The sequence below is a fragment of the Leopardus geoffroyi genome, chromosome B1 (assembly GCF_018350155.1).
Source record: "Leopardus geoffroyi isolate Oge1 chromosome B1, O.geoffroyi_Oge1_pat1.0, whole genome shotgun sequence".
In the NCBI taxonomy this organism is placed as follows: domain Eukaryota; kingdom Metazoa; phylum Chordata; class Mammalia; order Carnivora; family Felidae; genus Leopardus; species Leopardus geoffroyi.
In genome coordinates this window covers 81,631,223-81,653,782 of record NC_059327.1, presented here as the reverse complement: position 1 = coordinate 81,653,782, position 22,560 = coordinate 81,631,223, and positions in this window count along the sequence as shown.

Here is a 22,560-nt window from a genome sequence, read left to right as displayed (position 1 = left end):
GTATATGTATATATACATATGTATATATACATATGTATATGTATATATATATATATGTCAGAGAGAGAGAATAGATAGATGATAGATAGATAGTATATAGATATATATAGATATATCTAGAGAGAGTATATAGATTATATCTATATCTATCTATCTATCTATAGAGAGAGAGGCTACACTGACTTGTCATTCTCATCCCAAATCATCCAAATTATGGAGTTGTACATTCTATGCATTTGAACAAATGTATAATGAAATATATCTATCGTTAAACTATCATACAGAGTATTTTCACTATCCTAAAAATCCTCTCTGTTCGGCCTATTCATCTCTCCCTTCACCCACCCCTTGGCAACCCCTGAAAAATTTTATTGTCTCCATAGCTTTGCCTTTTTCAGAATCTCATTAATTTAGAATCATGCAGTACGTAGCCTTTTCATACTGGCTTCTTTCACTTGGTGATATGCATTTAAGGTCCTCCAGGTTTTCTCATGACTTGATAGCTCATTTCTTTTTAGCACTGAATATTCCATTGTCTGGATATCAATAACTTATTTATTCATTAATCTACCAAAGGACTTAGTTGCTTCCAAGTTTTGGCAATTATGAATAAAGCTGCTACAAACATCCATGTGCAGGTTTTTGTGTGGATATAAAATCTCAGTTCCTTTGGGTAAATACCAAGGAGTGTGATCACTGTATCCTACGGTAAGACTTTAGTTTTGTAAGAGACAGCCAAACTGTCTTCCAAAATGGCTCTACCATTTTGCATTCCACCTGCAATGTATGAAAGTTTCTCTTGTTCCACATCCATGTCAGCATTTGGTATTGTCAGTGTTCTGAATTTTGGCTATTCTAGTAGGTGTGGAGAGGTAACTTGTTTTGATTTTCATTTCTCTGGTGACATGTGACATGGAGCATCTTGTCATATGCTTATTTTCCATCTGTTAATCTTCTTTGGTGAAGTATTTGTAAAGGTCTTTGGCTCATTTTTTAATTGGGTTGTTTGTTTTCTTACTGTTAAGTTTTAAGAATTTTTGCATTTATTGGGTTAAATTTCCTTTATCAGGTGTCTTGAAAATACTTTTTCTCACTCTGTGGTTTGTCTTCTTAATCTCTTTGCATTGTCTTTTGCAGAGCAAAAGTTTAATTTTAATGAAGTTTGGCTTATTAATGATTTTTCTCATAGATTGGATCTTCAGTGGTGTATCTCACTGTTTTTTAAACCTCATTAAAACAAAACCCTCTTGACTAGTAAAGTGAAAGAAGAGAAGCAGCCTGTATCCATCAGGGTCCTAATAGAAAACACAGTCAAAGGGTCATGGAAAAGATTGTAATGAAGACTATTTACTAAGATGTGGTCAGGGTTAAGGGAAACAAAAGATGTGACCTAGCAGGAAATCATTTCTAGCTCGAAGTCTAACAGGGCAATATGGGAAGTGTCAGCTACTGAAGGCTGAAGGAGAGGGGCTACTGGATAAGAGTGAGGCCTTAAGTAGAGAAACCAACTGGAAGTCAGAGAGCAGGGGAGCCATAGTCCACACGGGTCAGTTTCCAGATGTTCAAAGAGGAGCTGGGGAGGATAGTGAATCTGAAGGATCATTTGGAGAATATCCCCACATAAAATCTTACTCTTTCCGTACATTCACCCTTTCAACTACCCTTTGGTCAGCTAGAAAGTCATAAGATGGTTTCAACCAGAGACTGGTGATTTCCAACTCCTTTTGGGTCACAGACTCCAAAAAGGGCATATAAGCCCCCACATAAATTAACATACAATGCTTTTCCTCCCTAGAGACAGAGAACTGTTATTAAACAAGTAATTCGATCTTTCTCACTTAAATTTTGCAAAAAAATATAGCCCATGCCTAAAATGTTTAAAAATAAATACAGATTGTATATTTAAAATAAAAAAATACACAATAGGTGAATTTCTGCTTAAAAGGAAATGTCAGAGTACATGGCTTTTTTTTTGAACTTCAGTAAGAACTTTAACTTTTGGAATGGTAATTGGCATAGTGACACTTCTCATATTTGATACTCTATGATGTGAACTCTACCTCTCATGGCAGTAAGTTATGAAATCCCTGTACAAGAGTAAGTATTGCAAATAGAATCAAAATCCCCATTGTTTGCTTTTCCAGGTGAGGGTTGGCTTAAATCAGAAAAAATATCAGAATTCTCAAACACATTCATTGTGGGATAGATTCCATTTATAGCATTTCTTTGTTTTGTAGTCACTGAGGTCATCTTTGTCAAGATCTGCCTCACTGACACTGTCTAGGTGGTATTTTGAGCAAAAGCAACATGCAGGGTTCTGTGGTGTTTCCCAGTTTGAAAGGTTTCTTCCTGCAGAGAAATTGCTACCCTGTGTTCTAGCTGGTGGAAAAACTACCCCCAGATCTATAGTTTTCATAACTGTCTACTTCCATTCTTCACTTCCAGAAAGGTAACGTCACCCAAAGAGTAGGTAATTCTCAAGCAACTCCTCTAATAATGAATGAGTTAGGAGTGTGGGTTCTAAATGTAGACTTCCCAAGGCTTGGGTTCACCCCTTACTAATCATGAGAACTTAAACAGGTGAATTGCCTCTAAGTGCCATGAGTTCCTCATCAGTGGATGATAATAGTACCTACCTGACAAGATTATTGTGACAATTAGCTTCATTCAAAGACTTATAATAGGGTAGTCACATTTTATTATGCAATTGGCCACATGTATCTGGAAGGCTGTGGAAAAATTCTTTCCCGCCACTTATTCTTCTGTTTTTTCATTCATATATTTCTGAATATTTACTGAAACCAGTATATGTTCAGCACTGTGCTGTGTGCCAGAGATACAATGATCAACTAAAGTGGAATTAGTCCCTGATCTCACTGAGCCCACAGTCTAGTGGGGAAGACAGATATTAATCAAATAATCACAACTATAAATATAAAATTGCTATAGAGGAAAAGTACATGTTTCTATGAATGCCAATAATAGAAGGATATGATGCTAAAGAAGTGTTTAATCTGTGACCTTAAGGCCAAGTAGGGGTCCTCTACATTGAATTCAATTAAGTGCGACTAGACTTACCTTTTAGATAGCTAGGGGATTTCTGTACAGCAGAGGAGAATTTTATTCTGCATTCCTAGCAAAACTGAGCAAACAGAACTTCAAGTCTCTAATGTTGAATAGGTTGATGACTTTTGTGGTAGTAAACAAAATTTTATTCAGGATTTGTCTTTGACGCTAATGCAAGGTAATCTTGAATGGAATGAGTTTTAGTGATGTGTAGAGTTTCTTTCTTCACCAGAGCTGATGCCAAGCATTGCTGGTTCTCCAACCATGCCCCGTACCAATGTGAGTTGAAATAAATTTCAAAACCACAGGCAGCCTTTGAGCTCTTCAAAAAGGGCTCCCAAAATAGGAATCCTCATTTGATGCTGTCCTTATGCCAATACACGAAAACCAGGACTTGTCTCTGCTAAGAGATGTCAGTACTCTCACTTTGAAGAGAAATGGGAATCCCTTTATGATCTGCTTCAAAATACTCCAAAGCACAAGTTTTTAAAATTTTCTCCAAAGCACAAGTCAACTTAAACATTTCCAAGACATAAATGTTTCACCAAGGTCTTTTATCTGGTAATGCAGTGAGCAATTTTGTAGGATGACTCAGAACAACACTTTGTGAGATCAAGTTCAACTTTGGAAAAGTTTTAACGTTTTCCTATTGAGTTTTTTAGGTAAAAGAAGCAGGTGTTATGATGTATTTTTAGGGTATAAGGGACCACTTTGGCTTCCTACTTCCATAGATAAAAATCTTGCCACACAAGATGCTTTCTGACTTTTCATTCCATTATGCTCAGTAGTACAAGTAAAACTCAATGGTTTTTTGTTTTGATATTTCCCAGCCGAAGCTGGTATCAAAGTATAGATAGAGGTTCATAATTATAATAATGTGTCACATTTCCAACTCATATCAAAGGAAGGCCTGGTAGATATTATAATTGACCAATGGTGACAATTATAAATAGTCAGACTGTAGTAGGGGCACCTGGGTGGCTCAGTCAGTTAAGTGTCTGACTCTTGATTTCGGCTCAGGGCATGATCTCATGGTTTCTGAGTTAAAGCCCCACACTGGGCTCTGCACTGACCGCATGGAACCTTCTTGGGATTCTCTCTCTCTCTCTCTCTCTCTCTGCTTCTGCCCCTGCTTATGCTCTCTTTCTCTCTCTCTCTCTCAAAATAAATAAAGCAAAACAAAACATAATAAAATAAATAAATCATTCAAATGTACATTACTCAGCATGTTGTTATTCACTTGTTTAGTATGAAACAGTGCTTTAATAAAAATATAAGTTGTACAAAAATTTTTCTCCCCCAACTAAAATTATAAATATTTGAAAATAATTGGAAAAAAGGAAAATGTATTTTTTCCTCAGGGTTGTGGATCCTCTGAAAGCCATCCACAGCAGCTCTGGGTCATGAACTTCAAACTACCAATCCTACTTATCAAATCTCTAATATTATAGTACTAAACTCCCTCCCCTTTTCAATTTCACCGGTACTTTACCTATTAAGTATAACTGTCTGAAGTGAGAGAGAAAATAATTGAAATCACTTGGCATGGGGGTTTATAAACTATGGCACAAGGATCGTGGATGGCGCATTGAGAAAACCTCATCACTGTTCCCAGCCCTCCTGTTGTCCTTCCTCTTGTCATCTCCTCTCTTCTCCTCAGACTTTTTTCCCCCTCGATTTTATTTTTTTTTTAACTCCAATGTTTCTCTGAAATTATGAGTTTCTCAAGAGATTTTGTGTATCAAGACTAACCATTTGAAAATCTCTGAGAACGATACCTTCTCCTAGCAAGGTGTCTTGACCTGTGTAGGATCTACGAGCTCTTAGGGGGTTTGCAGATGCCCTTTCAGGGGGTCTGGAACCAAAACCTCCACACTAATTTACCCATCAGGAGTTTCGTGTACGTTGATTCTTTTCGTGCTATGACTTTTTTCTGGTCTTAGCTTTAAGTTTTCTCGCAGATTAATTACTTCAGACAGTCATTCATGATCACTCATCTCTTACTTTTTTTCTTTCCTTATTCTAAATCCTCCTCCACTTAATTTTTATGAATTGGCAACCTCCTGTTTACACCAAGTCTCGCTCTGCGTGGAGAGCCCTTCACTCCATTCAGCCAGCAGGGGTCACCCTAGTTCCTCTCCTGAGAGCCTTACAGTTCAAACACTCCCTGTCAAGTTGAAGAATCTACCTTCTAGTCTTGATAAGAAGTTTCTATATAGCATTTTCATATAATAGTTTCATTATAAATACTGAAGACTCAACATTCACATTTTAGTCATCACCATTCTTACCTAAGGCTGGGTCGCACTCTAAGAACTTTTTGAAGACAGTAATTTTATTTTAAAATTGTATGTATTTATTTATTTTTGCTCTAATTCCTACAGAAAGGACAAACTCAGAATCATGCCTTATACATTTTACATCAAAGTGCATGTCCTTAAAGACATGCTCTGGCATATTATAAAGTAAAATTACTGTACTTCTCTCTCTCTCTCTCTCTCTCTCTCTCTCTCTCTCTTTGCCTTGAACTCATGCTTTCTTCTAATACATTGGAGATGTATGTATGTATGTATGTATGTATTTTCAGCACTTAGCATCCAAATGATATAAGCTAAATAAGGTTGAATTAGGATATATTTTAATTTTTTTAATCAAGCATTCTCTTTAAAATTCTTTTCTGTCATTATTTATGCCCTTTTTAATGCATTGAGTTTATTATCATTAATTTTTTTTACCATACTAAATAAAAAAGAACCAAGAAGAATGACCCACATGGTGTCTAGCTATGAAAACATAATTAAGTGTTAATTAAGGTGATTATTAGAGTTAAGCTCAGAAAGCAACTTGATTTAAACAAAAACACACCAACAATGATTCTACCTTCTGGTTCCTGCATCGTTAAATTGGATCATTCCCACAAGCATCAAAGACACCGTTATTTTTCTCAGCTTAAAACAAATGAACAAAACTTCTTTTGAGTCTACTTCTCCAGTGGTTGCCTCAATGCTCTGCTCTTCTCTAAAACAAAAGTACTTTACAAAGAGAGTTACAGTGTCTTCCTCTCCTCTCATTCTTTCTACACCCATTCAAATCAGGCTTTTTCCCATCAATCCTCCAAACTTGCCCTTGTCCCAGTCACTCATGAGCTCCAAGTTGCTAAATCCAATGGTCAGTTATTCTCAGTTCTACCTTCCTTGACCTATGAACAACATTTGACAATTACTGCTTCTTACTTCAAACATTTTCTTTGCTTGTCTGCAGGACACCACACAGGCCTGATTGTCCCATTACCTTGTTGATCCTCATGTTCATCTCCTCTGGATCTTCTTCCTCTTCCTATGGATGTCAGAGTTCCATGGGCTCTGGTGTGGTTCTCTTCTGTTCTGTATCTCCACTCATTTCCTAGATGATCTCTTCCAGTTCCATGGCTTTAAATGCCATCTGTTATCTAACAAATTGTGTCCCACTGCTGATAACAGAGATCCCATTACAATAGCTTAAACACAAGGGAGTTCATTCTCCCATACAGTAGGAGTCAGGGGTCAGTCTATAGCTGGTATGGCAGATCCACAAAGTCCTCAGAGACTCCAGCTACTTGTGATTTTCTGTTCCATCATTCTAGCATGTGGTTTCATTCTCCTGTCCATATGATTTGAGATGGCTTGTTTAGCTCTCGGCATTATATACACATTCCAGAAAGAAGGAAAAGAGAAAGGGGCCCCTCTCATCAGATCAGTTCTTCTACAGGAGACTTTTTGGAATGCCCCCCACCCTTCTCATGTTTATCTCGTTAGTTCAATGGCTAGACTTAGTCATGTGTTTACATGTCCCTGAAAGGGAGGCTAATAGTTGTGGCTTTTATTCCAAGGCAGCCATATGCTTAGCTAAAATTGAAGTTCTATACTGAGGAGGTAGAGGAGAAAGAATTTTTGATAAGCACCTAATCATCTCTGCCATAACATCAATATATTGAAAGATCCCATATTCGTACCTCCAGCCCCTCACTCTTCTCTGAACCTCAAGACTACTTATTATCTTTGCTTGGATGGTTACGTGGCAACTCAAACTTAAAATGAGCACAGCATTCTCTTTATAATGCAGTCTCAGATGTGAAGCCTGATTGGAATGAGCAGAGGGAAGAAGGAGGAATGAGAAAGTGAAGGCAGTGAATATAGAGAACTCTTTCAGAGAGTTTTGGGATAAAGCAGAGCAGAAAAAAAAAAATGGAACTGGAGGAGAATATGGAGTCTGAGGAGAAATGGAGGAGAATATGGAGTCTAAGGAGAGTTGTTTTGTTTTTAATGAAATAGGTGATATTTCAGCCTACCTGTATGAGATGGGAATGGCCCAGGGGACAAGAAGAAATGAATGATTCTAGAAAAAGTGGGAATAGTTGTAGGAGCAAAGTTCTCAAGAAGACAAGATGACTAAAATGCAGGGCACAAATAAGGAGCTTGACTTATGAGAAAAATGAAAGAGAAGACAGAGCACGGAGGCACAATATTTAGGTTAAGACAGCTCACTGAGTTATCACTGATAACCCACTCTACTCCAAACACATGACAATAATAGATCAAACTTAATGGGAGGAACGATGAAGATAAATCCAGGTTCAAAAACAAGACAAATATCTCCTAGATGGAAATAGGACAAAAAAGCCAAAGGAGTAGGCTAAAGCCACAAAGTTTATGGAAATCGAGGAAGGGTAGAGTATTGGCCAGGATCTCAGCTCCTGAGGGATAGAGGGCACTAAAATTCCTCCATGAGAAACTGGACCCAAATTTACAGTTTGAAAACTCCTTCCTTCTCAAAACTGAGGCTGAAAAAAATTAAAACTCCAGAAGACATGGCTTTTAGAAAGCTGTGGACCTAGGGAGATGGGGGTACCTAGTTACAATCTAACAATAAACAATTGGGCCAAGCTGCCTGATCGTTCTGTGACTGGATCTGTGGAATTCACGATATCACCTTAGGGCAGGAATTTCAAGCTGCTACTAGAAGACTTGGCTTTTGATCGAAGGTCTGTTGACAGAATGGGATGAGCTCATGGCTGAAAGCTTAGGGAGAGATAGGAAGAAAAATGTTAAAAGCTTCTAAATGCTTCAATATGAGCTTGCAAACCCAAATTCCAGAACACATGGATAGGTTTAATGCTTAGAAAGAAAGCCAACAGAATCAACAATTTGAATGTGAATTGACTTTGGATGAATCAGTTTTATTTCTGAAGAAGTTTGATGAGATTTTAATATAAATATGATTGAGATGGTCAAAGAGATAAATGCATAACTTCTACTAACGAGAAGAAGAAATTATGGAAGAAATATAAGCAAAAATGAAACACAAAAAAGGTGATCAAAAATTTGTAAATGAAAAATACAGTCATGGAGTACAAATGTATTAGAAGATTTGAATTCTAACATAGTTAATGGGACAATCAGTGATTTGCAAGATCATAAAAAGCAATAGCCCTGAACACAGCATAGAGAGTGAGCAGAGAGGACATACAGGTATGGACACCAGCATGTTAGGGTCTTTGGTGGTAGGAGATCAGGCAGGGCTCTTATATTGCTTCTATCTGCTCAAAAAAATTAGAGGAGAGATCATCAGCTGAGATGGAGGAGGAGACATCAAATGTTTGAGGAGAAAAGATAAGGTGTGATGATCTTTCTTGAGATCGGGAAAGTAAAGAAATGAAATATGGAAGGATTGACAGGAAGTGCCCACTTTAGTCCAATTTAGCCCACTTTAGTCCAATGAGGATTTAGAGTCCCTAAGAAAGTCATTATTGCTGGTGGGACAGATCCCAGGCAAGAAGCAACAAGGAAATTGAGTAGAAAGATGAATAAATATCAGGAACATGTTCAACTCATGGTGATTATTTACTTTGATAGTTGAATGAAAAGGTAGACTCTGTAAATAAAAAGCCAGATTTTCAATGAAAGCATAGAGAAACAGATGATCACAGGAAATAGATGATCAATGAAGAAAGAGAGCAAAAAGAGAGAAAAAGGGGGAAAGCAGTAGAGATATATCACAGCTGCATATATGAGACACAGGGACAGTGAGTAGAAAAAAAAAAGTACTAAAAAGTGGAAAGGATAATTTAGAAGACAGATCAACTCAGTTCTTGGAGGGGAGGATCCAAAAGCCATTCCTAGTCAATTGGCCCTCAAACTTTTTTTTCTTAGCATTTTTTGAAAATTTTCATCAAAATAGGGGTACCTAACTGGCTCAATTGGTTGAGCATCTACTCTTGATTTCAGCTCAGGTCATGATCCCAGGGTCATGGGATCTAGCCCCATGCTGGGCTCTGAATTGGGCATGGAGCCTGCTTAAGATTCTCTCTCTCTCCTTTTGCCCCTTTTCCACACTCACATAATAAATAAATAAATAAATAAATAAATAAATAAATAAATAGGAAAATTTTCAACAAAATAAATTAAAAGTTTATAATCTAGTCTTTTATGAGTCAAGTGTCTATCTGGAAAAGTCTGCTCTTTTTTTTTTTAATGTTTATTTATTTATTTTGAGAGAGAGAGTACACATGAGCAGGGGAGGAGCAAAGAGAGAGGGTGAGAGAGAATCCCAAGTAGGCTTTTGGCTATCAGTGCAGAACCTGACACAGGGACTGATCTCATGAACCACAAGATCATGATTTGAGCCAACATCAAGAGTCAGACGCTTAACTGACTGAGCCACCCAGGCACCCCATAATGACAGTTATTATAGGTATGAGAACATTTCTTTCCCTTTCCTCATTTAGAAAATAATAATAATCATAGGAATCTCTTTATGATCCAACTACTTGAAACATTGGGGTTTATTTTGTTCATTCAGTTAACAAGTATTTGTTGCCTGTGTACGTAGAAACATCACTGGTTTGGGGCACCTGAGTGCCTCAGTGGTTAAGGGGCTGATTTTAGCTCAGGTCATGATCGCATGGGTTCATGAGTTCGAGCCCATCAGACACTCTGCTGTCAGTACAGAGCCTGCTTCAGATTTTCTGTCTCCCTGGCTCGTATTCTCTCTCATTCAAAAATAAACATTTTCAGAAGAAGAAGAAGAAGGAGGAGGAGGAGGAGGAGAAGAAGAGCAGCAGCATCACTGGTTTAACTCCAAGGAAATGGCATGGCATATTGATGCTATCAGCTGCATCAGTTCAAAATTCTACTATGCAAGACTATTGAGAACTGGAATTGAGTGAGTTACTTAAACTCTTTGACTCCTTGCTTCCTCACTATTATCCACTAATGAACATTCCAAGGAGCATGTTTTATTGTCCTGGAGAGTAATACTAAGGCTAAATATTTCAGAGTGAGTATCATACATTTTATTATGTATCCTATGTGTGTAGCATCACCTTGCTAGATGCTCTATGAGTAGTCAGTAAATAGTATCTATTGCTATTACTAATGATAGTAGGACTTTGGGTTTGATTGTACTTCACAATTTGCAGAATGCTGGCACAAGCATTACCTAGATTGATCCTCACTGCACCTGGAGAAGTAGACGTAGGACAAATATCTTCACAGTTTAACAGACGAAAAAGCAGAGACACAGAGAAAGCTAAATAGCTGAACCAAAATCACATGGCTTGCAAATCAAAGAACCCAAACTAGAATACAGGCATTCGTTACTCACGGTTGTTAATAAGCATCGTAGAGATTGAGAGCAGTCATTGGTGGACTGACTGGTTAGCTTAATAGCTGCGCTAATCATTTTTTGTTTTGATATAGAAATCATTTTATTTTACTTGTTGATGATTAATATATTTAAGGAGATCCACAAACCACAAAGCAACTTTATTAGTTCATATGCTATATGAAGCATAACTCTTCTTATACAGTGGGAGTCATTTCATTTTTTTTTTTTTAATTTTTTTTTTCAACTTTTTTTATTTATTTTTTTGGGACAGAGAGAGACAGAGCATGAACGGGGGGAGGGGCAGAGAGAGAGGGAGACACAGAATCGGAAACAGGCTCCAGGCTCTGAGCCATCAGCCCAGAGCCCGATGCGGGGCTCGAACTCACGGACCGCGAGATCGTGACCTGGCTGAAGTCGGACGCTTAACCGACTGCGCCACCCAGGCGCCCCAGTCATTTCATTTTTTAATAGAACTCATATTTCTTTTATTCAAGAGTTTAAAATTCATATTTCCAGCAGTCCCTTTCCAGTTACACATGGCCTACTAATGAAATGTTAACTACTGCTCTTGCTCCGTATCTTTTAAGTCATTATCTTTCCCTCTACATTTCTCTCTTCTGTTTCACACTGCAGATCTGTGAAATCTGTGACATTTGTTATTTTTGCCATAAGGTGCCATGTGAAAATAAATTATTTTTAAAAATTTTTTAAAATATTTATTTATTTTTGAGACAGAGACAGAGCATGAACGGGGAAAGGTCAGAGAGAGAGGGAGACACAGAATCGGAAGCAGGCTCCAGGCTCCGAGTTGTCAGCACAGAGCCCGACGCAGGGCTCAAACTCACGGACCGCGAGGTCGTGACCTGAGCCGAAGTTGGACGCTTAACCAACAGAGCCACACAGGCGCCCTGAAAATAAATTATTAATATGTTTTTGCTCCAATATTTTTATTATTTATTAAAGGTGGGAAGTTACTAGTACTTTCTATGAAGCTATATTAAGCACTTGCCTAGAGTTTGGCATAGCCAGGATTTGACCTTTGTCAATCTTTCTCCCTACTCTTTTGTTTAAGAAGGAAGGTCCTTTCCTGCTTGGGAAGACAGACAAGTCTTTGATGTACTGGTGGAGAAATGTGCCAAGACTTTGACCTGAGGGACTCTAGAAGAGAGGGCGAATGTTTCTACATAAATAAGGATGTGGGTGACTCTCCTGGAATAGGTAGGACTTGAGAGGACATTGTGATGTGTTATGTGGGGGGTAAACTCTCTTAACTGCTCCTACAGAGCACCTAGAGAAGGTTGACTTGTTTCTTCAAGCCTCTTGGAGCTGAATTTGTAAATTTTTCGGATGTGTCACTGTGGGTCCTAAGGTGAGAGCAAAGTTATATTTAGATTATATGATCATACACACAAACTTCATTTAATTAAGCTATATTCAATGAAATATACATTTGTATGTGGCTCTATCCTAGATTCTTATAAAAGAAAAAAAATTGTATTCAATGATAATGCAAAAAAGTTGAGAACCTGCATACTAAGGGATTCCTTTTGAAGACCTGCCTAAATAGAATATGAACTACTTTTTTAAAGTTTTTTTATTTACTTTGAGAGAGAGAGAGAGAGAGCATGAGCAGGGGAGAGGCAAAGAGAGAGGGAGAGAGACAGAGAATCCCAAGTGGGCTCTGCACTGTCAGACAGAGCCTGATGTGGGGCTGAAACTCATGAACTGTGAGATCACGACCTGAGCCAAAATCGAGAGTCGGACACTTAACTGGCTGAGCCACCCAGGAGCCCCAGAGTATGAACTTTTTTTTTTTTTTTTTTTTTTTTTTTTAGATTTATCTCCACAAATACTGAAACCTTGTTAGTAGTCCTTAAAACTAGATAGAAAGGTCCTCCTGTGATGCATGAGCTTCTCTGAAAAACTAACCAGTATTAATGTTGGTATATGATATAGACTGTGTATAGGCTTTGATTTATAAATGTATTCAGAAAAGCTCTTAACTTTTCTGGAAAGGAGATAGCACCATTGTTCCAGCAGTTTTCTTTTTTGTCTATGTGGTTGGCTTCACTGCCCTCTTTGCTAGGAAAACTTGGCCTGTAGTTCTCCTGAGTTAGCAGAATTGGTGAAATTTAGTATAAAACTGTCATTTTTTCCCAGTTAACCAATTTTATTGTCGAGTGGGTGATTCCCTGCTGATTGGCTCCACCACAGATTTATGATTTCCAGCCTCAGCTGGTTCTTCAGTCCTGTTAGGCAATCACCCCTGTGGCAGAGACCATGGTTGAGCTCTCCAAAACAATTCCCAACCCCCTTCTCCCTTCATCTATGACTCAAAAATTCCCTACTCCTGAGCCTCCTTTGCAGCTAAGAGGTGGCCGCATAGTATAGTTCTGGCAACGAAGTAAAGGGTTTCCATTTGCCGATAGAAAGGCCATAGCTCTTTAGGAGAACACTCTTTACCCTTTAAACCATTGTTTGTCCTTTCCCTTTTTCCTGTCTTCAACTTTAATGAACAGCAGCCATCTTTTGACCATTATGTAGTAATCAGAAGAAAGGAATAGGAGCTCCAAAGGGCATCATTGAGCAGCCACTATAGCAGCATTTGATGGCCTACTCATTGTTGCTTCCCTGACTGAAATAAATAAAACCCTGTTCATTTAATCCATTTTAGGCTTCTGTTGTTTGATTACACTTTGGACTGAAACGCTCCTTAGCCCCATTTGGCTCCTCCCTTTCCTGACAGTGGCAGGTTGGCAATCCTACTTGGGTGGGTACTTCCTGGTGGCCTCTCCAGCCATCCCACAAAGCTCTAATTTCTGTTCTGGAATCTACATGGTTTATGGAAAGCCATTTCATTTCTTTATCTAGGGGTGAAGCACTTGACCTAGGCTAAGCCAATTGGTACATTCCATATTTTAACTATAACGTTTGGTCCATAATTGAGTATACGACCCAAGACTGTCCAATCTCAGTGAGTCTCAGGACTTTTACTGGGAATTCTGAAACACGAAACTTCTCTTTCTCCAGTCAATGTGTGCAGATGCAGCACCAGGAAATGCTGCAGTCATTTTGCCATCACGTGGTAAAGCAGCCTGAGTACACAGCTAGCACACTGAGAAGGACATATTTTGTACCTTCACGGAATACAAGTCTCCTGACTTGACTGCACCTGAAGCCTGTCCAGGAACTCCTCTTTATTGTTTAATCATTTCACATAAGGTGAAGTCTTACTAACACACTGTTCCAGTGTGGACTCAATCCTTGCTAGAAATCCTTATGTGCAGGATGCCTTTCATTTGCTCTTCCAAATCCACTCTATGCCTTTGCTCCCTGTTCTGTGCCTCAGGAGGCTGAATGGTTTTGGCCACATCAATAGGTATCCTTGCCTCTGCCTTTCAGTTGAATTTGGCCAACAGGAAGCACCAGCAAGTGATCAGAGAAGGAGGGAAGACAGTAAGATGTAAGTATTTATTTCCATGGGTGGAAGCAAACTAGAGAAGTGCACTATGTATGTCTGGTGGTTTCCCCGCGTGTTGAGCACTCTTTTGCAAGTAGTCCCTCTATTAAAATCTCCTCAAATAATCCAGCTTAACCAACTCTTCTGTTTCCTGCTGAAACAGGCCCAAGCTGGTACACCTCATTTCCTATTTCAAGGAAACAGAAGTCACACCTCTCCATATCTCCAGCCTCACTCTGAGTACCCACGAGTACTGCAAACATCAGTTGGAACTTCAGCTCTGTGATTCTGAGATTGCCAGGGGGTGTGGAATAAATCTGTACCTGTTTTCCTTTTCATAAGAATGGGAATAATGATGTGTTTCATGCGTATCTTGCCAGGAATGTTTTAAGAATTAAATCATATAATGGATGTGAAAGTACTTAGAAAAGCCACGTACTAGACATACACAAAGCATTGTTATCATTATTTTTACTATTATAGAGCTAAATGTCAAGCTAAGTTTTGATGATAGTGCAATGAAAAGTGTTTGAATATTCTCTTTTTGAGTTTACATATTACTATCTAAACACATGTGTTTTGGTGACAACTGCAAACACCCCTAATTACTTGCCATGTACTCTAATCAATCACCATTGTGGTACAAATCATACTTACCACTCACATCCTTTCCTCCACGTGTAGTTGTGTGGTGAAAAGAGCATGAGCTTTGAAGCCTTTCTGACTTAGCTTCCAGTTTTGCTCTATTTCCTACTGGCTCCTGGACACCGGGGAAATCACTAGCATCTCTGAGCCTTAGTGTTTTTTGTCAATGAAATGGTGATAATTGCAAAGACCGAATGGAATAACGTATATAAATGTACGGCACTGATACCCTTCTTTTCTTCTTACCTAGTCCTAGGAAGAGATGTTATGCAATGGGGCAGCACATACTTCCTGGACCTGGAGCAAGCAGATCATGGCTTATCTTAAGTGTAAGGGACAGAAAGTTAGAATGCCTGAAAGATGGACTCTGAGATGATTGTGGAAAAAGGACTGGGAAATGACAGCATTCTCAGGTCAGGGAGGGGACACTCTCTTTGATTGAAGCTTACTGGAAACCACACACTGTGGGTGGGACTAACCGGCCACAGAAACCCTTCCCAGAAGTAGTCCATGTGATTTGAGGACATTTTACTGATGAGATTAAGATGCTAAGATGCTATCATGAAGCAGCCAACCTAAAGTATAATTAATGTCTAACCAGCTATAAACTTAGAAATTGTAATATTCTATGGATGTCAATAGAAGTGATGATACTGGAATGAGGAAAATAGTATTTATGGAGCACTGACAGTGGGCCTGGCATAACACATACATGTCACATTGAAGCCTCCTATTAACCCCACACGATGGATTTTTTTTTTTTTTCAACGTTTATTTATTTTCAGGACAGAGAGAGACAGAGCATGAACGGGGGAGGGGCAGAGAGAGAGGGAAATACAGAATCAGAAACAGGCTCCAGGCTCTGAGCCATCAGCCCAGAGCCTGACGCGGGGCTCGAACTCACGGACCGCGAGATCGTGACCTGGCTGAAGTCGGACGCTTAACCGACTGCGCCACCCAGGCGCCCCTCATACAATGGATTTTAAAATCTTTATTCAACTAATGGGGAAATTGACATTCCAAAAGCCCATTGCATGTACATAGCTCTGAAGTACAATGAAAGATGTTTGAATATTCTCTTTTTGAGTTTACATATTACTATCTAAACACATGTGTTTTGGTGACAACTGCAAACACCCCTAATTACTTGCCATCCATAGCTCTGGATCAACCTCTCAAACTCACAGGAAGCTGAGGTATATAATATGTATAGGGGGTATGAATCGAAGACCACAAAATTAGGTGCCCAAGAAATATGTCAACTTTATTATTACATAGCTCAGCTAAATTCACATTCTGAGCATCAGGATGGCAGAAACTTAATTCTGCTACTTTGGATTCCTATCCCCTCCCTTACATGGTGTTATTTCTGCATTCTGACTTTACACAGTTTATTTCAGTATATATGATTACATGGATTATGTGGTTCAAAGCATTGATGGTGGTAGCATAGGATAGGGGGAAATATGGTCTTCCTTGAGGAAACCAGGGGAAAATCTATTCCTCCCTAATTGGTCCATGTAGTTTGTCATGGAGACATCTTTTGTTCCCATCTGTGTTATCCTTCAAATCTAGCTCATCCCTCCCAACTATTTCTTTACCTTCCTTGGACACATGAGACTCATTCTGTTGCTGCCCCATCATGATAGCTTAAAGTTAGACATTGAGGATATCTGCCTGCACAGATCACAGAGATATTTCTTTTCTCATATTATACTACCTCCCCAAGATTCTACCCAGTGGGTTGGGCACAGTGTCTTCTGCTATTTAATTCCATAATCCCATGTGGAAGATTGGGCTCTGATTCACATCCCGGTGCTCAGCCTGAAGAGGAAGGCACTGGCTCCCTTTCTCAGGGTCACACTGCTGCCATCTTCTTATTACCTTTCCTTTAATTCTTTTCTTTCTCCAGATGTGGAAAAATCCTTTTCTGGTTGATAGCAAAGGTAGATAGGGGAAGACTTGTCTATATGGTTCTCAAACCTTGCTATGATTGCCTCCTCTTTGGTTTTACTTCTAAGCAGCTAGATTTTGAAACACAAAGCTAAAGGAGTTTCTATTTTTTCTCTGTTTTCTGCTATCACATATCTTCCCTGAGCTAAATGAATACCTAATGATTTAGCTGTCTTGATAGAGAGAAGGAAATGCTTGGAAACAAAAACTCTTTCAGCACTATTATCTTGTCTGTATACAAATGACTTTCCTTTTATTTATTTATTTAAATATGGTGCACCTGCAAGTTGAGCTAGGATCACCCCTCATTCCACCCTCCTTGTACTGATTAGGACATATTTTCTCTGTGGTCTAGATACATACGAAGCCAAGTGATCATCAGAAACTTGTTTCAGAGCAAGTAGAGACAAGTGGAGAATGTTGTCTAGCCATGATAGTCTGAAAAGCCTCCTACTATTCCGGAAAGACCTAACAGAGACAGAGACTTACACTGAGCTTGGAAGCTTGCTCCTGAATGGGGATAAATTCTTAATTTTCAGCTCTCATTTTCCTTGGTACCATCATGCCCATCTCTTTTTCAGTTTTCCCATTGTTCTTCCTTGGCTTTCCTATGGGCCATCATGTTCTCTCTAGGTGGGGTACAGAGGACCTATTTAAGCCTCAACTTTATGAAAGTTGTGTATTTATTTCAGGATTGCTCCTGAAAGACTGCATCCATGGTAGCTTGGCTGAACTTGACTGTGCCCCAAACACCTGAGCCTTGCATTTCTGGGCAACCTTGTGCATTCTTGTTTTGTTTTGAAATGAAAATACATGCACATGATTAAAACACACATACACGTACCACAAATGTAATGTATTTGGTCCATTGCTCTGCCCCTGCATCTTTCACTTCACAATTTATCTATCCATTATGATTTGAGTGCCTCATTCACAGTACCTGTGTTTGGACCACTCCATCATTAATACATGTTGCTCCTCCTTCCCTTTGACCTCTGTTCATCATTATGTCCATCATCAGAGGAAGTTACCTTCTTCACTATTTGAAGTCAGCATTGTCTGAGGACAAAACCACTATAAAATTATTTGATACATGCCATTAACAAAAAGTCCCAGCAAACTTAGAAGTACCACAAGGTGTGGCTGTTTGTAAAGTATTTTCTTATAATGAGCAAAGAATAAAGGCACTCAAATCTTTTGAAGAGATGGAGACCTATATTTGTTCCATGTTTTTATTTCTGTACCTATAATCTATGATCATGAATAGCACACTAAAATACTATAGTCTATGACTACAAATCAGACTGTCCCAAATCCTGGAAATGGATGCTTAAGTAGCTTATTGTTTATTTAAAAAAATTTATTTATTTATTTTTTATTTTTTTATTTTAAAGAGAGAGAATGAGAAGTGGGGAGAGGGAGAGGGAAAGAGAAAGTGAGAATCCCAAGCAGGCCCCATGCTCAGTGCAGAGCCCAATACAGGGCTCGATCCCATGACCCTGGGATCACGGCCTGAGCCAAAATCAAGAGTCAGATGCTCAACCAACTGAGCTACACAGGCACCCCAGTAGCTTATCCTTTGTATCAACATTATTTCTATTCTAATATAATAATATGATTTTTTTGGTAAACTTGTATGTCAGGGTAACAGCCCATGTTAACATTTCTTAAGAAGAAATGTCTTAGGACTGTATTTTATGGCATTGAAAGATAGAGATCTACTAGTATGAAAAGAGCCTTTTAATTCCTAATTTGTCATGCTAGAGATGCCATGGAATAAGAGTGATCATGGGAGAGGGTTATCTGGAATGTTTGTCACACCTCTTTGCCAGCCAAGAGCACCCACTGCTTGGTATCTCTCTCCAGGAGTTGGTGAAAAAGTCAGGCTTCAAGGATTTGTTCCTGCTTCTGAAAACCTGTGCAAACTCTGCTCAAGAAGGCCTTATTCTTGATGGCTTCATGTTTAGGATTTGACTTTATTATTACTTCTTCTTTCATGTCCTTATTAACCCCTTATTTCACTCCATCCTTGGTCTTCAGAGTCACACTGACCTGGATTTGGATACCAGTTCTTCCACCTATAACTGTATAACTGTATGAACTCAGACATGTTACTCAAGCTTTTTCAGACTTGGTTTTAATATCTTCAATGATGAGAATAATGATATTGATCTCACAGGAATTTTGAGCATTAAATGAGATAATGTGCATAAAATTATTAATATAGCAGATTATAAATAAAGTAGATATTCAATATTTGGTAAGTTATTTATTCAACAAATATTTATTCAGAGACAATTATGTGTTAGAAATATAGTTCAGGAGGAAATTGAAGTATAAACAAGTATAGTCAATGAATGGAAGTCAATGGATGGAAGGGCACAGGGAGCAGGGGGAAGAGTACTCTTGCAGATGGAACAGTGTGTGTGGAGTTACAGAGTTAAGAGTGAGTGTGTTGTGCTCCAGGAATGGAAAGAGAACTGGGGTGACTGGACTAAGAAATGTAAGAGAGAGAATGGCTGGGATGAAGCTGGAGGTCATGCAAGGACTCACTGGCCAGGCTTAGACGTTTAAATTTATATTAAAAGCAATGGATCACCTTTATCATGCCTATTCTTCAAATGGAGAAAGTGACCACCTGAAGGTGAATATTCTCCTAGTGCCAAACACAGCTAGTGAGTGGCAGAGCAACTAATGGGTTTTAAGTAAAAAGTAATATGATTAGATTTTGCTTTAGAAGAATTCTTAAGTGGCACCTGGGTGGCTCAATCAGTTAAGCGTCTCTTGATTTCAGCTCAGGTCATGATCTCACAGTTCATAAAATCAAGGCCCACGTAGGGCTCTGCACTGACAACGTGGAGCCTGCTTGGGATTCTCTCTCTCCCTCTCTCTGCCCCTTCCACACACACTCTCTCTCAAAATAAATAAACATTAAAAAAAGAGAAATATTTTTAAGGCAGCAGAATGGAGGATATGTGTGTGGGAAGGAGTTGGAGGTGGATAGGAAGGTGAGAGGCAAGGAGGTTGTTGAGTAATTTAGGTGAGAATGAGATGAGACACTTAAGAATTTGGGGAGAAGAGTCAGAAGTGTTTCTTCCCCCCTGTGGAGTTTGGCAATCCTGGATCCTTCACTGGTGACATCAACACTCCATGCTTTAGGGACATAGTATGTGGACTGATAGATGTGAAGCAAAGACAGGGGTGAAAATGACAATGTGAGAATAGGGAAAGACAAATCCATGGATGCCTGATGGTTGGTCAGGCAGGAGACAGAAAAGAAAGGAATGACAAAGCTAAACCCCAAACATATAAACAGTCTTCCTCATTGAACAGGGGTTGAGGGGGGGTAAGCTATTTTTAGTGTGTCTGTGTACTTGTTTAACATAAAGTCATAGAAAAGAAAATCCAACTGTCCAAGTCCATAACAGTGGCTAAGGAGAGGCTGTTAATCTGGTTGCCCCGAATCAATGACTTGGGAGGCTGTTATTATTATGTGTATTTAATCTTGGCCAGTTGCCATTACTTCGTTGCTCTCAATTTTCTTATTTCCACAATAAGGCCACCACAGCTAAGCCTACTGAGTGCCTGTGTGTTCTAGATATTTTACATATGTTTTCTTATTCATTCTCACAGCAACCTTGTAAGGAAGATATTATTGCCATTTTACAGATTAGGAAACCGTAAAATATTCAGAGAGATAAAATGGTTTTAATACTTATAGTTAGCAGAAGTTCTATTATTACACTGGGGTTGGAGAAAACACTTTTAAGGGAAAATACAGCCCACAGCTTTTAGAAAACAATTGTAGGTTAGTCTCTATAAAAATTTTAAATTCTTGAATTGAAAGTTAGTTAAAAGGCAAGTGACAGACTGAGAGTATATATCTTCCGCATATATATCAAGCAACATATCAATAGACAGAATATACACAAGTGACCCAAGAGGAAAAATAATGGACAAAAGATATAAACAGGCAATTTGCATAAATGGGGCTATCAAAGGTCAAAAAACTTGAAAAGATTACTCAATGTCTGTAGTAGTCTAGAGGCAAATCTTAATTTTAATATTAAAAAAAAGTTGAAATATTTTTAAATTTAGCTAATCACATTTTTAACTTTGAAAACTGTAATTGATCTTTCTCACAGCAGCCTATTCTGTTTTCATGGGTGCAATAGTCTCTTAATTTCTCTTCGGATAATAATTATATGCTTTTAAAATTATCTTTCATTTCCTGTATTAACTCCATTTTCTCAGAGGTTGATCCAACTAAACAAAATAACAAAATTTAACCATTTGGTTTTATTCCAATGTTTGGCAGGTTTTTTTTTTTTAATGTCTCTTTACATTTGTAAAAAGATCTATATGGGCGGCTGCATGTTTGAAGATGTTTGATCTCCGGCAGTGGACACAGATTCCTATTCCAGCAGGTAGCTATAGTGGTTGGGAGGAAGGGGAGGACCAGGTGGGCTGGGGGTGGTCAAATGGACTCTTCTCTTTATGGATGGCTGCATATTGTCTTCTGTGTGAGGGCAGCTCCCTGTCCTTCATGCTAGTTATAAGTTGTGGGGGCTATTGCCTATCTTATCAAGTCCCAGTGCTTACAGTTGGGGTGTTACTCACCAGAGCTCTAACTTTATTTGGCTTTTTAAAAACGTATACATGGCTTTACCCTAGGGCTGAGGCTATGTCAGTGGTTCTGAGAGTTGCAAGCTGAAGCAGATATTCCCCGGACCCTCAACTATACGCCAGCCTCTCAGACTCCGTTACCTACTAGCCCCTGCTACTTTTGATCAGGTCTTACTCGCATTCTCTAAAGGGAAATTTTGTCTAGCAGTCTCTTTTATTACTTACATGAAGTTTCTGGTTCTTTGCCTCCAAAAGTTCTCTCCTAACCTGGATTAAATCTGGAAATTCCATACTCTTCTGGTCTATTGGTGCCCTTCCTGTTATTGACTTTTAAATTATTCCTATTATTTTTTGATTGTTGTATTTCTTTCATCACATCAACGGGATTTGGGAGGAGAAGAGAGGCCCAAGTGTGAGTTTAGTCAGCCATCTTAAACCAAAAGTTTAAGTAATTATTTGGTTTTATTTGCCATATAAGCTTTGAAGGAGAAATACTATATGCTGTGGAGGTTTACACTAGTGAAACCTAACCTAGCCTGGGTCAGGGTGGAGGGGGGACAGTTAGGGAAATGTCTTCCCTAGAGATACATTGAAAAGGTAGACTGGGGCACCTGGGTGACTCAGTTAAGCGTCCGACTTTTGATTTCCACTGCAGTCATGATCTCACAGTTGGTGACATCAAGCCGCGCATCAGGTGCTGGGGCTCTGAGCTGACAGAGTGGAGCCTGCCTGGGATCCTTTTGAGCACTTTCTCTCCTTGATCCTTCTGCTCATCAAGTGTGAGCTCACGCGCTCTCTCTCTCTCTCTCTCACTCTCTCCAAATAAATAAATGAACATTAAAAAAAAGAAAAGAAAAGGTAGACTTAAGTTTGAAGTTTGGATTTACTCAGAAGCAGAGAAATTTGCTAGATGGCCTTTATAGATTTCCTTCATAGTTACAATTCACTGGTTTGCCAAGTTTGTATATACAGTTGAGGATTTTTAAAAAATGAAGTAAAGATGAAAGAAAATAAAAATTCCTTTCCAAAACAGGGAGACTCAAAAGTATGAAATTGCAATGGGCTGAGCTCACCATTTCAGCCAGCACCTCTGTCATCACATCATCAGACTTGATGTCTTTAGGCCTAAATGAGCTTCTCAAAGAGTTAGCACTTTGGTGAAGAGT